This window comes from Podarcis filfolensis, assembly GCF_964270895.1.
Source record: "Podarcis filfolensis genome assembly, chromosome: 10".
Taxonomy (NCBI): domain Eukaryota; kingdom Metazoa; phylum Chordata; class Lepidosauria; order Squamata; family Lacertidae; genus Podarcis; species Podarcis filfolensis.
In genome coordinates, this window is record NC_139612.1 from 52008137 (window position 1) to 52020727 (window position 12591).

At 42.0% G+C, this 12591-nt stretch overlaps 1 protein-coding gene and 1 long non-coding RNA gene across 7 annotated transcripts in view; one reads left to right on the forward strand and one right to left on the reverse strand.

The window, feature by feature from the left end:
* LOC310743728 overlaps positions 1–12591 on the reverse strand; it is a 78620-nt gene that overhangs the window by 18374 nt on the left and 47655 nt on the right. Inside the window, exon 1 of one of the 2 annotated variants that reach the window (XR_014539194.1) lies at positions 4156–4258. The exons of the other annotated variant lie outside the window; for it this stretch is intronic. This is a non-coding gene — a long non-coding RNA (uncharacterized lncRNA). Of the gene's footprint in view, positions 1–4155; positions 4259–12591 lie in introns of those variants that run through there. 2 annotated transcript variants of the gene reach the window in all.
* IGF1 (insulin like growth factor 1) overlaps positions 1–12591 on the forward strand; it is a 62159-nt gene that overhangs the window by 9501 nt on the left and 40067 nt on the right. The gene's annotated exons all lie outside the window — the stretch shown is intronic.

The following is a 12591-nucleotide window of genomic DNA, read 5'->3' on the forward strand; positions in this document are numbered from 1 at the left end:
CTTGAACCCATCAGTGGAAATGGCAAGGAAACTGATTTGGATTAAACATTAGAAGAGACCTCCTAGTGATAAGGGTTATTTGACAGTGGAACAGTGGACTGCCTTGGGAGGTGAAGAGGTCTTCTTTGCTGGAAATATTTAAGCTGAGGCTGGACAAGCATTGTAGTTGAATCCTGCATTGCGGATATGGCATTGAGCAGGGAGTTGGACAAGGGTCACATCCATGCCACGCATTTAAAGCACTCTTATACTCTTTAACAGTCATGAAGAATCCTGAGAATTGTAGCTTTTAAGGGTGGTGGGACATAGCTCTGTGATGTTGATACACTTCACAAACTGCACTTTTCAGGTTTCTTTGAAGGGTGCCATGACTGTTAAAGTGGTATAAGAGTGCTTTAGATGTACGGTGTGGGTTGTGACAAGATTGTGACTCTCTCTCTCTCTCTCTCTCTCTCTCTCTCTCTCACACACACACACACACACACACACATAAAGCCAGTGCATTAGAAATCAAAAAGCATCACTCTTAGTGGGGAGGTTAAAACTGAAGCCCAAACAATGGATATTTTTACTGTCAGGGAGAATACCCAAGTAGAAAACTCTTGTCTAACTTTAGGGGGTTCTTTATAATGTTTGGCCTCACTTCTGAGGTCTGTCTCAGTTGCCACCACAGGAATCAATGTGATGACTGAAAAGGTAGAAGGTGTGCTCCTGATGCCGAGTTAAATCAATTTCACATCACTGGTATGCTAAGTATGAGTAAGTCAAAACTAAGTGTTGAACTACTGGCTCAAAATGAGTAATGTGACAAGGTTTGAAATATTAGCTATGGGATAATAGACAAAAACGTTACTTGATTTCTGCTCCTGGGGTGCTGAAATCTTTCTGTAAATGTACCCAAATAGAGAAGAGAGAGCAATGGCGGTCTCATTCCTATGTGTGATATACAGTGGTATCTCTGCTTACAAACGCTTCTGGTTACAAACGCTTTGGGTTACAAACTCCGCTAAACCAGAAGTAACTGCTCCTGGTTGCGAACTTTGCCACATGATGAGAACAGAAATCGCACGCCAGAGACATGCGTGCAGCGGGAGACCCCATTAGCAAAAGCACGCCTCAGGATAAGACCGGTTTCAGCTTAAGAACGGACCTCCAGAATGAATTAAGTTTGTAACCAGAGGTACCACTGTGTACAGTTACAACTCCCCTTGTGTAATCTTTTGAAGTGTATATTAGATGAAAAAATAAAAGTACTGGTGATTGCTATGCTATTATATCTCAGACATACATCCCCACACCACCTGTTTTGAAACTCCACACATTTTGGGGATTAGAATATTAACAATTTTTTTCATTATTAATCACCTGAGTGCCACATTCATCCTAGGCCAACCCTCCAGGGCCACATGCAAATTTAACGGGAGTTGCGTTCCAGGAACATTGGGAAGGGCACGGATTTCCCTACACCAAGCCACTGACATATGAATGAAACCTAAATGCATTCTATCTCTATAGACGGCCATGATATTCAAACTTTTTACCAGTGTTCAAGCATTAAGCGTCTGGGAACTTTGAGTCATTGCAATGGACATAATAGTTTCTGGACTGAATGTCCGGGAGAATGAAGTTCTCTGTTTGTTCACAGAGCCAGTCTAGCTGCATGGGCTGTGGGCAATGCCAGTGCAAGCTTCTACCCACCATTCCACCAATGGGCCTTAACCATGACACAGAGGAGCAATCTCTAGGGGCGAGATGGCAGTTCATTCTACATGCTGATTTTGTTCTTTAGCTTCTCTGCCAACAATGCCAACAAGTGTACTCATTAATTAGTGCTTATTTTGTTGGTAGGGGTTTGGGGTTTTGGGGGAGGGGAGAGGGTTGTGACGTAGACATAGGTCCATTGTCCACTAGACGGAATCCTGCAGTTGGGGGTGTATCACCTTATGGCTGCCAGCTATAAAATTAATGTTCCATGTAAGGTCAGGTCCAGTAGTTACTGCTTGGGTGGAAGTTCTCCAAGGAAAACAAGCTGCTCAGGAAATGCTTATTCAGTTGACCTTACTTTGCCATCTGAGTCAGTCCATGCTCAGGGTTAGAGAAAGGCCATCATTTGGCTGACAAAGAGACATCCTAGCCACTGGAGAGAGAAAAATCCAGCACTGTGGTTTTTCAAGTGTACAAGTAAGGCTACCTTTAGGAAAGCTGAATTGTTATCCTTTCCCTCTGCGTGCCTGACATTGCAAATGGGATATGGTACTCTTTCTTCTGGTTCCTTTATCGTAGCCTTTTCCTCCCCATTTCCTGCCCCACGCCACTTATAAAAACATCCATGGAAATATCACTGATCTGCACTCCCCGCCCCCATCCCGTATCATAAAATTCAGCTCCCAAATATAATTTTTTTGCTAGGGTAGGCAGAGATCCTGAAAATGATTGTATCTGGTGTCAAAACGAAGAGAGACGGAATTCTACCTACTAATTAAGCACACTGGACAATCTGCTCCCATTCTACTGATAAAGCTGGTCTTGGCAGGAACCACATTCTGATAACACTGAGAATATGAGATGGCACTAAGCCCTTGAGGATGTGAGGGTTTCAGCACACGTTTCTTTTTGCTAGGCATCATTGGTTGTTAATATATAACTTCTAAATCATTACCCACCCAGAGGTCTTGGGATAAGGTGGGCTAGAAATAAAAATTGATCTTCTGTTAGAGGGCTCTTGCAATCAGATATCAGGTGGCACTGCAGCAAATTTTATGATGCACTGTATTTTTTTAATGCAAAAAAGAAAAGAAAAAATTCCTGCTTCCCACTGTTTCACAATATTTTCCACTCACATCCATTGCTCCCCTGAACTGCTGCTGCTTTTGAGCCATTTCTTTTCTTCTACTTGAAAGGACTGTGTTTCAAAGAGCAGGGGAATTCTCCCTGGCCAGAGTTCTAGATTGCATTTTGAGTCTACACGAGTAAGGGTTCAGCCCCCAATGTGTGTGAAGTGACAAGTACTGCAACAATGGCACCAGTGCCCATCTTTTCCTCCTTCTTACCCCATTGGAATTTCATGTAAAAATTCAGGGATTCCTGAACAGGGCTTCAATTTAGCCCTATTAAATTTGTGATCAGCTGATTCACATCAAAAGGTTGTTTTGAAATGAAACTATTGCCATTCATTGATGTGCATACACACCGGGGTTTCAACCCCATGGGATGGCAGTGGGATGAAAGACAGTTTATCAATGAGGTAAATGAAAGAAATTAAAACAATGGAAGAATTAAGTTTCCCTTTTTTAAAAAAACAACATTAATGTATGGAGGTGTTTTTTGTAAAATAATAAAATAGTAGTAGTAGTAGTAGTAGTAGTAGTAGTAGTAGTAGTAATTTATTTCTACCCTGCCCATCTGGCTGCGTTTCCCCAGCCACTCTGGACGGCTTCCAACAAAATATTAAAATATAATAGTTCATCAAACATTAAAAGCACAGGCACTCCCCTCCCCACCCATTTTTAGTGCCCCCTGACAAAGATTGCTGAAAATGGGGGTCACTTTTTCAGTGAGGTAAAAATGTTGATAAAACTCGGTCTCACATATTAACTATATTTTCACTGAAGCACTTTGCAAAGTTTAAAGCTACAACAGAAAATATGGCCTAACAATTAAGGTATGGCTTAGATTTAATACCTGAGACGTTGGACTGGTTCAGATAGGGTTTATGAGAATTCGCATACCCTCCCCCTGGGTTTGCTTGCTCCCCCTCCTCCTGCTGCTTCCTCCTGTGGTATGACCTTAAGGAAGAGTTCAAAAGCTTTCCCTTCTGTTTTAGATTAACCATAAATTATCATAGTGACTGAATCCTGGCAAACGGTGGTAAATCTTAACTTTAGTGAGTTGAAATAAGCCAAACCATAGTTTATGAAGCTGTCTTGTTTCAACTAACCATAGTTAATATTAGCAACAGTTAAGGTGTCAGATGACACACTATACTGCAATTAATCTAATAAAATCACTTCTGATGCCATTCTTATGATTTCAGCAGAGGAAGAGAAAGGAGGGAATAACATTTGAGCCCAAGGCTCGTTGATGTATGTTCTCCTTGTGCCAATCATACAGCACATTTTGTGCTACCTGTAACCTATACAGTGACAATAATGTTACCTAAGTCATGATGTAGCATAACTTCCATGAGAATTCTGACATATGAAAGGTTGTGGAGGTGTTGTGAGCAGCCTTGCTTCTGCTATGAAAGGTGGAAAGGCTGTAAAAAAGAGGGGGGTGTATTTTTGTGCAATATTCTTACTCTTATTTGTATACCACCCTTCATCCATAGAACTCAGGGCAGTTCACAACATAAAAATACAATATAAAAACACAAAATGCACAATAAAAACAAAAATAAACCAATACCCCACCACAACCTATTTAAAAGGGCATCAGGTGTTAATCAGCCAAAGGCCTAGTTGAAGAACATTTTTGCCTGGTGCCTAAAGGTGGTTCCAGCTGAACTTTCCTGGGGACAGCATTCCACAAGCAGGGAGCCACTGCATGAAAGGCCTGTTCTTGTGTTGCCACCCTCTGGATCTGTCGTGGAGGAGGCACACGAAGAACCACCTCAGATTTTGATCTCAGGGTCCAGGTAGGTTCATATGAAGTTGCATTGAATTGTATTTTCTCAGTTTCATTGTTATACCTACTGCACTCTGTCTGCTAAGGGATGGTTTAAAATATTAAGCAGCGTATAAATATATGAAATAAAAAACAAAGCAATTGCTTTGCTGTAACCATGGATGAGGAGCCTGGGGCTCTCTAGGTATTGTTGTATTCCAGCTACCATCAACCCTGTCCATTGGCCATTCTGGTGCAGGATGGTGACAGCTAGCGTCCCACAACATCTAGAGGCCAACGGAATTCCAATCTCTGGTGTAAACTCCTTTTTAAAAATCAGAGAAATTCACCTGCTCTCCCAAACCTCCTGAACGTTCCCTTCCTTCATGGGGAGTGAAGCAGAGGCGTAGGAAGGGGGTGCGGTGGGTGCGATCCGCCCTGGGTGTCATGACTGAGGGGGGTGACAAAATGGCAGGCGAGTGGGTGCATACCTTGCGCTGGGCGGCAGCCGTTCTTCTGACCTGGCGGCCAAGAGCAGCCCTCCTCAACCATGGTGAGGTGCACCCAGCAGCTCCATTGCTGAGTCATGTCTGACCTGGCTGAGGACAGTGAGCAGCAGCTTCCCTGTCCCTCTCCTACCCTGAACTGTGGCGTGTGGGAGGGCACCCTCCACACCCCACACCCCTCAGGAGCACACCGCCCTGGGCAGCGCGGGCATATGCTCCAATGCTGGGGTGAAGTGCCCCATTAAAGAGGAAGAAAGATCATCTCAACATTAGATACTTAGCAGTAAAGATTCACAACACCCCAGAAGGAGACTATACATCCAAAGATACAACAGGCAGGGTAAACCAAAGAAAGATGTAAAATGCAGAAGGAAAACTTGGCCATGAGCAGCTAGGTGATAAAGGACAAGTCATATTTCACTGAGTAAAGCAATCTCAAACTGGTTGCCAAGTAGCATCAGACGTTTCCAAGTTGTCTCTCTCTTCTCCCTTTGAACAGCATTCCATTTTGCTGCTAAAGCAAGCTGTTTGGTCACCCAAATTCCATGGCATGGTGAAATTGTGGCTTTCCAAGCTCACAATAAGATGCCTGACAACCAGTATAAAGCTTTGTATCTAAGCCTGTTGGCCCCTGGGGCCTAAACAGCTGGAAAATTACCTGAAATCTTATGTCTTTTTCAGAAGGAACCACAGGTATTCAAGACAGGATTTTGACATTTGTGCTTTTTATTATTTCCTCTCTTATAATCATGCTACAGATCTATAACTGATGCACTAGATTTGACCCAGCAGGGGTGCATGGCTAGCAAGCATGCAAATAATTAACAAGTCAGGGTTAAAAAAAAAGGAATTAAATATAAAGCTGGTATATAAAATGGATCCTGGGATCCAAAGTAGGATAAGAGGGAATGCTCAACTAATCTGTTCAGAATAGCAAGCTGTCTCTTGCTCTCCTCAAATTTAACTCTGAAATAGTCATTGAATTTAACTCAGAAATTATCTTCTCTCATACACAGCTCTCCAACCCTCAGGGATAACTCAATTTTATGAGCTTGAAAAAATGAACTCCCCATCAGCCTCTCACATACTCTAAAACACACCCTTGCTTTCTCTTCCTTGGTGATCAGTGGGGTAAATAGTGGCACAATTGTGGGACAAGGAGAGGAAGGAGATTTGTCCTCTTTTCTTCTCATGTGATGTTTTAGCAATAGCACAATTTCAGAAGCCTGCAGACATTTGCCATGACAAAGAGGCTGAGCGATAAGGAGCAACCCTTTCTCTCCCTATGTGCTTCCGCTATGAATTGTCATGTATGAGAAACAAGGAGGGCTTGGTGTGGAAGGGAAATTGGGAATTCTTCTCTAGCTCAGATTTTGATCCTACCTGGAGAAGGATTGAAGCAAGAATTAAAAGCTCACCTTGCATTTGAGGCTGGCTTTTACTAACTCTGGGTTTTTAATGAAGCCTGGCTCAGGAGAACTTTGCAAGCAACTCTGTAGATTTCACCTGACTGTGATAAATTATAATAGCTGATTCTCTTTTCCTAGTATTTTGCATGTGATCAAAATAAATAGCACACTTTAAAAATAACCAGTTGTAGGAAAGGGCCTTCACTTTCGCTTTGGTGTTCTGCCTCTTATCTCAAGAACTCAAGCAACATGCTCAGCTTTTACGGTATGTTGTACACTAGGCAGATAAATGGTTCAAAGCCACCAGTGAACTTGAAGGTTCAGAGGGAATTTGAGCCCAGATCTATGCTCAACATTCTCTTCACTCTACCAGGAAATACCAACTTCATTGAGAGGTGTGGGGAGAGATGATCCCAGCCAAGTTGTTCACAGACCAGAGCCTCTGCCCTCCCACTGATCACCCAGATGTAGCAGTTTAGCTAGGGAAAATTCATTCCACTAAGAAAGGTGCCTGCCAGGTTAGAAACATTGCTTTCTACAGATGACGTCTTACCATTCCATTTCTAGAGGAAGATAATAATTTTCTCACAAATCTATAAAGGAAATAACACATTTTTATCATTAATTTGTTTTTTCAAGGTCTTGTTACCATTTCCCCGTAAAATAACATCTCTTGCTCCACCCATGATGAATCCTATTGACCAATCTGGGGAAACGGTGGGAAGTCAGCAACATAGTATGTAGTTACTTGTAAGAAAGGGGACAATAGTCCTTTGGAAAGTGGGTCAGAAGCAAATTAATGAATACTTGATTCATTCATTCAACAAACCTAGCGTAAATCTAAAAGCAACCATAGAAGTTTTCATTTTTACAAAATGAAATGCATTTTTCCAGTTACAAAAGTCATCTGTGTGCTTAAAGCAAATCTTCTGAGGCATTGCTGGCTTTAAAAATGAAAATCACAAGTTGGAGTTAAAGACTTGGCACTGAGCAGGAAGAATGATCTAACACATGCTTCCTTGAACAGAAAAAGGAATTTCATAAAAGAACTGGGCAGATTTTGGTTTCTCTGATATTCAGCACTCGGCACTGCCTGAATCCATCCATGACGTCATTTGACTGTTGGCTTTCTTGTCAACAAGACCATAAAAATCCCTAATAATTATGACTGACCTCCTCCAAACTTTGATAATTTGATTCTCTATTCAAATCCATTGAAAGTAGCTAATATAATGACACCAGTTTTATGTTGCTCAGATGAACACGCTTCCTTATTTACCATCCTTGAAACTCCTCATTGGGTTGGTCCCCGTTCCCAGCATCAAGGTGCCTCCTCTATACCCATGATGCAATAGACATCAGTATTTGAGGAACAGAGGGATCCATTGTGTCTCGCATGAGATATTTTATTGCCTAAAGCAAAGGACAAGATGGGGCTCACCACCCCATTCCATATACAGAAGCTTTTGTCAGTTGAATCTTACTTCAGTATTTGTAATGGGATGGCATCCTCCACTATACCCTAGGCCAGGCCTGTCCAAAGTCCGCCTCGGGGGCCCTAATCTGGGCCAGTGGTTGGTTTAATCCAGCCCCCATGGCAGTTTATTTCCTGGGGTAAAATCCTAAAGAAACCTCAGCAACTTCAATCCTTGAAAAAGCTCAACAACTTCAACCCTAAGAAAAGGTCAACACGTTTGGTCGGCCCTTACGGCCTTTCACTTCATCAAATGTGTCCCTCTTTGAAAAGATGCCACTGCCCTAGGCCATGGGTTAGTTTAAGGGGGCAATGGCATGTTGCGCAGCATACACAGCTCTGCCCTCTAACAAATGGGAATGGCCAGAGGGCTGCCCCTGCTGCCCATCATCACCTGCGGAGGTCAGATGTACATGGAAATATTCATGCTTACAGTTGCTTTCATAGGCACCTGAACCCCTCCTTCATCTAAAAATTATCCACATGTATGCTGCTTGAAACAATGCAGCGTATGTTTGTTTGTTTGTTAGTTTTGCTTTTGACCATACAAAATTTCAGGAAAGAAAGAAAAGTGGATCTTGTTTATGCTGGAACTGATGACCCTTTAAGAATACTGAATCAGTAGGACTCTTGAGTTTGTCAGCATGTCCCAAAGCCTGACTGAGCAAGAATTCTGATAATGAGAGCCACCATTACACTTTTCCAGTAGTATCCAGGAAGAAAGTTTATATGGAGGAATTTGAACCTTGCAGAGAAGAAAAACAAAAAAGACCAGCAAAAGGCAATGTTGTGGTCATGTAGGCTTGCATTTATCACTGCTTTTTCTCAGCCATTTCTCATTTATTTTGTTTAAATAGTCTTCTTGAGGCAGTGTTGGTGGTCACTTTTTGAATCTGAAAGTAAGGTGGAGTAATAGGTGGAGGAGGGACCTCAGTACAAGTTACTTCGGGTTATTCACATGTGTGCATGTCATGAAGTCTGGCAGAAATATATAAATTATAATGGCAATTTTCTGTGAGGGGTAGCTGCTGAGCGACAAGATTTAAAGACTGTGTGTCAGGTGAAAATAGTTAAAAGGTACGAGAGGGGGACTGAGTTACTTAAGGTTAGAATCCTTAACCATCATTTGTTGTGCTGAGTTTGTCATCTATGCCTTATTTAGTGTCATGGATCAGTGCTGCCCTTGCAGCCACTTGGAGCTTGAAACAATCTCTCATGTTCACCTACTGTGGACGTTATCAAAGGGTTAGAGAACACATAATGTATCACTTTATTAGGAGGCGGCCTTAGAGACTCTTTTGAGTGCCTTCCTTGAGGAATCCAATAAATCTGTTACTGAACAGGTGGCAACGTCTCCGAATGCTGTGGTATTTCTTAGACCTGCTGTGATAGTTAGCTCCTGGTTTTGTCGCCCTAAATAATAATGGGTTCCACTGAGGCTGTGATTTTTGTACTGGTTCATATTTTGTACTTTGTTTAATGGTCAGTCACCCGTAATAAACATTTGATTGATTGATAGTGTCATGTTGGCAAAAGTTACTTAAAAGAAGCACTTGGCAAGCTCAGCCCTGGTTCTGGCATGACTAACCCTGTTCACTTTTTTCACAGGACCTTAAATACCAAGACAGCCTTGACTTGCTTTACTTTCTGGCATATTCTATTATGTAATCAGCCAAAACCTTTGCACATGATCTCCTCTATTTGTCCTGATATTATTAATGGCTTTGCAATATTTGACCAGGGGTAGCAAGAGTCATTCAGACATATCATACAGTCAACCAAGACCACACAGTCTCTTAATTAAAACCTTTTGCTCAACATGTTGAAGCATATAAGGCAACTTACATAGCAACTCCAATCCAGAGCCTGGTTAACATGGATTTCACGCGCTGTGAAATATATAATGTACAGTAGATTGTGTCCTGCCTCTGGGCCTTTTTCACACCTTGTAATTTTTAATATAAATTTTATATTACATGCTGAGATGTAATATCATGAACTGTGAATGTTTGAAAACATATGTTTTGTTTGGAGACACCCATTAGAGAGATTATCCAAGGTTCTTTGAGTAGTCACATGGTAGGAAATCTGATTTTATTGCCATCTTGTGTGTGAAATGGCCTGCCTGGCTACCAGGCTTTACAACACATCTGTGTCTGCTGGTACTTCACTGTCTTAAAAGAGTTGGACAGTGGCTCCTCTGTGAAGAAATATAAAGGAACAGGAATGAAGTGTTTGTGGTATGATTTAGAATTTTCTGCATTTAGTTTAAGTAAACTAACAAAGGTCCCATCTGCACTATACTTCTAAATCAGTATCATCGCCTTAAACAATCATTACTTCCTCCAAGGAATCCTGAGAACTGTAGTTTGTTAAGGGTGCTGAGGAGACCCTATTCCCTTCACAGAGACACAATCCCCAGGGCTCTCTGGGAATTGGAATTTGTTGTTAAGCCACTCTTGGAATTGTAACTGAAGCAGAACCAGCATGGTTTCTTGCAAGGTCAAGTCCTGTCACACTAACCTATTAGAGTTCTTTGAAAGTGTCAACAAGCATATTGATAGAGGTGGTCCTGTAGACTTTCAATGCTACTTTGACAATTGCATTTGCCATTTTACCGTCCATTCACCCAGTATGAAGAGATCTTTTTGCAGCTCCTTGCAATCTCATTATGCTTTAACCATCCTGAACAATTTGGTATCATCAGCAAACTTGGCTATATCACTGCTCAGGCCTAAGACGGTTTTTGAACAACTTATAAAACGCAGGTCCCAATTGCAATCATTGGGTGACTCCACTTTTTTCAGTCAGGAGAATTATCCACTTATTCCCACTCTGTGCTTCCTGTTACTTAACCAGTCCCTGAACCACAAAAGGATCTCACCTCTTTTTCCATGACTGCTAAGCTTCCTCAGAAGTCTTTGGTGAGGTACTTTCCCTGTAAGCAAGTGTAAAGTGATGCACATTGGGCCCAAAGCCCTAATTTCACATATACACTTATGGAGTCTGAACTGACAGTGTCTTGCCAGGAACAAGAACCTTTAGCCGTGCTGGGTAGCTCAGTTCAGACATTGACTGAGTGTGCGCCAGCCGTGAAAAAAGTGAATCCTATGCTGGGGGTCATTAGGAAAGAAATTGAAAATAAAACTGTCAATATCATAATGCCTTTATACAAATCTATAGTGCAACTGCACTTGGAATACTGTGTTCATTTCTGGCTACCTCATATCTCCTCAGAAAGGATATTGTAGAGTTGGAAAAGGTTCGGAAAAACGGCAACCAAAATGATCAAGGGGATGGACCAGTTCTCCTATGTGGGAAGGTTACAACCCTTGGAGCTTTCTCGTTTAGAATAAAGGCAAGTATGGAGGGACATGACAGAAGTGCATGTTTAGGAGAAAGTGGATAGATGTTTTCCTCCCTTTCGTGTTAATACGAAAGTTGTGCTCATTCAATGTTGCAGGAGATTCAGGACAGACAAAAGGAAACACTTCTTCATGCATCAAGCAATTGTTTTATGAAACTCACTGCCACAAGATTTGGTGGTGGACAATATCCTGATGGCTGTAAAATGGGATTGGACAGATAACATAAAAAATAAGGCTGTTAGTGGTTACTGATCACAATGGCTATAATGTAGCCTTGAGGTTCATAGACCGTTTGCACCAAAATATCAGCTGCTGGCAGCCTTGCTTATGGCCTTCCCAGAGGCATTTGGTTGGCCACTGCAGGAATCAGGATGCTGAACCAGCCATACTGCTGGTCTGATTCACAACGGCTTTTGTTACATCCTAATTATGTCCCAGTAAGCTTCCCCTTGCTTTTCTGGCTTTCAGCAGGCCCACAAGCATCTCATACTCAGCAGGGTCCCACCCCCCACCCCCACCCTCAGCTGCAAGCTATTTTGTAGAAGCTAGCTCACTTCACCCTAATTGAGGAGGCATCAATGTTCCCCTCACCCCTTAGTTCTTTCGTCACATCTCTGCTGGACTGGCTTCAAGCATTATTTTGAGGACAATTTCCCACATGTGCATCATGCCAATGAGGTTTACTGTTATTCATTATCCTGACATTTATTCTTTTCACATAAAGGCTTCCTTGGATTGTTTGTTTTTTTGTTTGTTTTTTTGTTTTGTTTTACTGTTTGTATGTTTGTTTATGAGAGCCAGTGTGGTTAAGAGCGGTAGATTCGTAATCTGGTGAACTGGGTTTGCTTCCCCGCTCCTCCACATGCAGCTGCTGGGTTACCTTGGGCTAGTCACACTTCTTTGAAGTCTCTCAGCCCCACTCACCTCAGAGTGTTTGTTGTGGAGGAGGAAGGGAAAGGAGAATGTTAGCCACTTTGAGACTCCTTTGGGTAGTGATAAAGCGGGATATCCAATCCAAACTCTTCTTCTTCTCTTCTATGTGATTGGGCAACTGTGTTCACTGCTCCAGCCCCTGGAGGTTAATGGAAAGTTAATTATTGCATCTATTTTATTTTCAATTTTGCATGGTCAAAATTATTATCTCAAAAGCCCTTTAAATCGAGTTATAACATCTCACTTCTGCATCCCTTAAATTGCTGAATTATGATTCAACAGGCTTCATAGAAGAGCCT